Source organism: Octopus bimaculoides, chromosome 19 (genome assembly GCF_001194135.2).
Source record: "Octopus bimaculoides isolate UCB-OBI-ISO-001 chromosome 19, ASM119413v2, whole genome shotgun sequence".
Taxonomy (NCBI): Eukaryota; Metazoa; Mollusca; class Cephalopoda; order Octopoda; family Octopodidae; genus Octopus; species Octopus bimaculoides.
The window spans coordinates 6,567,555-6,570,127 of record NC_068999.1 but is presented as its reverse complement, the minus strand read 5'-3'; positions in this window follow the sequence as shown (position 1 = coordinate 6,570,127).

Here is a 2,573-nt window from a genome sequence, read left to right as displayed (position 1 = left end):
ATTATTATTATTATTATTATTGTTGCTGTTGTAAAGGCGGCGTGCTGGCAGAATCGTTAGCACGTCAGGCACAATGCTTAGTAACTTTTCGTCCGTCTTCACAATCTGAGTTCAAATTCCGCTCAGGTCGACTTTGCTTTTTTCCTCCTATCAGAGTCGATAAATTAAGTACCAGTGAAACACTGTGGTCGATGTAATCGACCAGTCCCCTCTCCCCAAATTTTGGCCTTGTGCTTTAGAAGAAAGGATTATTGTTATTATTATTAATATTAGTAGTAGTGGTTGTTGTAATAGTAGTATTAGTTATAGTAGTAGTAACAGCAGTAGTAGTAGTAGTAGTAGCAGCAGCAGCAGCAGTAGTAGTAGTAGTAGTAATATAAAATTATCGGTATATAGGTAAGAAATTATAGCTTTATATACCTGTGTGTATTTGAATACAGTTCAGCCGCTCACCGTTCTGTATAATTCTCTGTCCGTCTGCCCCCCACTCACTTTTTCTCTCTCTTTCTCTCTCTTCTCTTTCTCTCTCTTCTCTTTCTCTCTCTTCTCTTTCTCTCTCTTCTCTTTCTCTCTCTTCTCTTTCTCTCTCTTCTCTTTCTCTCTCTTCTCTTTCTCTCTCTTCTCTTTCTCTCTCTTCTCTTTCTCTCTTCAACTATTTACGTAACAGTATGCATGCAAGTGTTTCTCTATGTGTTGAGAAGTGCGCATGTCTGTTCCATGTGTATACGTTGGTGTCTAGCTGTCGTGTTGAAAGAAAAGGGGGGAAACTTTCAGCTTACACATTCCTTCATATACCAATGCCACATTAAACAAATTGCAACATTAAACAGACTGCTCAAACACCAATGTAAAACCAAATTGCTACATTAAACACATTTCATGCTATAAAGATCATCTTCTGTGACACAACATTACACGTCATCACACGACAGTTATCGCCAGAACGAAGCATTTGGTGCTCGCCATTTGCAGCAACCATTGGTTAACCGATAGTAACTATGTGTGTATGCGTGAGAATGTATTTTAGTGTGTGTATGTGTGCGTATGTGTGTGTGTGTGTGCGTGCGTGTGATTCTCAAGCAAGTGTGTGTGTGTGTGTGTGTTTGCTAAGTTTGGAAGTATGTCAGTGTTTTTGCTGTGTGTTTGTGAAAAAGTTTTTAGTATTTCAAAGCGGTGACTACAAAATGAGTTTCGTGATGATGGAGTTTCAGTAATAATTTTGTCGAGGTTTCGATCTCGCTGGATGAGTGGAAGTAACCGACTCCGCCCAACTTAACCACCGACCTTACTGAAAATATGTGACGGGCCAATAGAAATCGGACAAACGAGTGGAATTTAACATGTTTGCTCTGCTAACAAGCAGTAAATTAAAGTAACAGACATACCTGGATCACGATTTAGAATTCTGGCTAGGGCCTTAATTCTCCTCAGCAGGTCTCGCCGTACCTAAAATGAAAAATCCATCTCACCTTGTTGTAATCTGTTACGGTCTGAATAATAGTCCCGCACCAAATTCAAAACAATTCCAGTGTATAATATATATATAAAAGAATGAGTAAATATTCAAAATAAATACTCATAAAGGTGTTATCATTATTATTATTATTATTATTATTATTATTATTATTATTATTATTATTATTATCATTATTATTATTATCATTATTATTATTAAGATATATAGAGAAGTGTTCTTTGCTTGTATACGATTGACACAATCCATCCTTTAACCAGTTTTCACCCACAAAGCTTTCTTAGAGGAGACAAACTCCCGAGACAGCGCAGAGCGAAGTAAGAAACATCGAACCCAACATCACACCATGTGCAAAACAAACTTCTTAACTCCTAAGCCATACTTACCCTTCATTGTAAATAGGTGTCGGTTCCTTGATCAAGACCCGCGTTCCGTAGGAGATTTAGAGCCACTCATCAAACAACGAACAACTGTCAAACCTTAATATATTTTGAATAATCTAAACACACTCCAGTCATAATTGGATCTTGTTCAGGTATGTTCAAAATTTGTTCGTTCTGACGTGAATGAAAATCGATGTAAATTCAATGCAGCTCTCACTAAATTAACTATTATTATTATTATTATTATTATTATTATTATTATTATTATTATTATTATTATTATTATAAAAGCACGAATATAATAGCATTGCTTACAAAACACGGCTCTCGTGAAAATGAAACAAAACTAAAGAAGAGGAGGAAGAAACGAGAAAGATAGTAACTCGAGACGAAAACTACGAAGTCAACTGACCTTCTCCAAACACTAAGCAATACGTGTATGTATATGGATGTGCGTGTGTGTGTGTGTATGTGTGTGTGTGTGTTCGTGTATGCCTATGTAGGCAAAATGTGTGCGCATACATATATTCACATACATATATATATGAGTACACATACATACATACATACATACATACACACACACACACACACACACACACACACACACACACACATATATATATATATATACACATATATATACATACATACGTATATGTATATATATATATATTTGTATATACATATATATATACATAAATATATATATATAT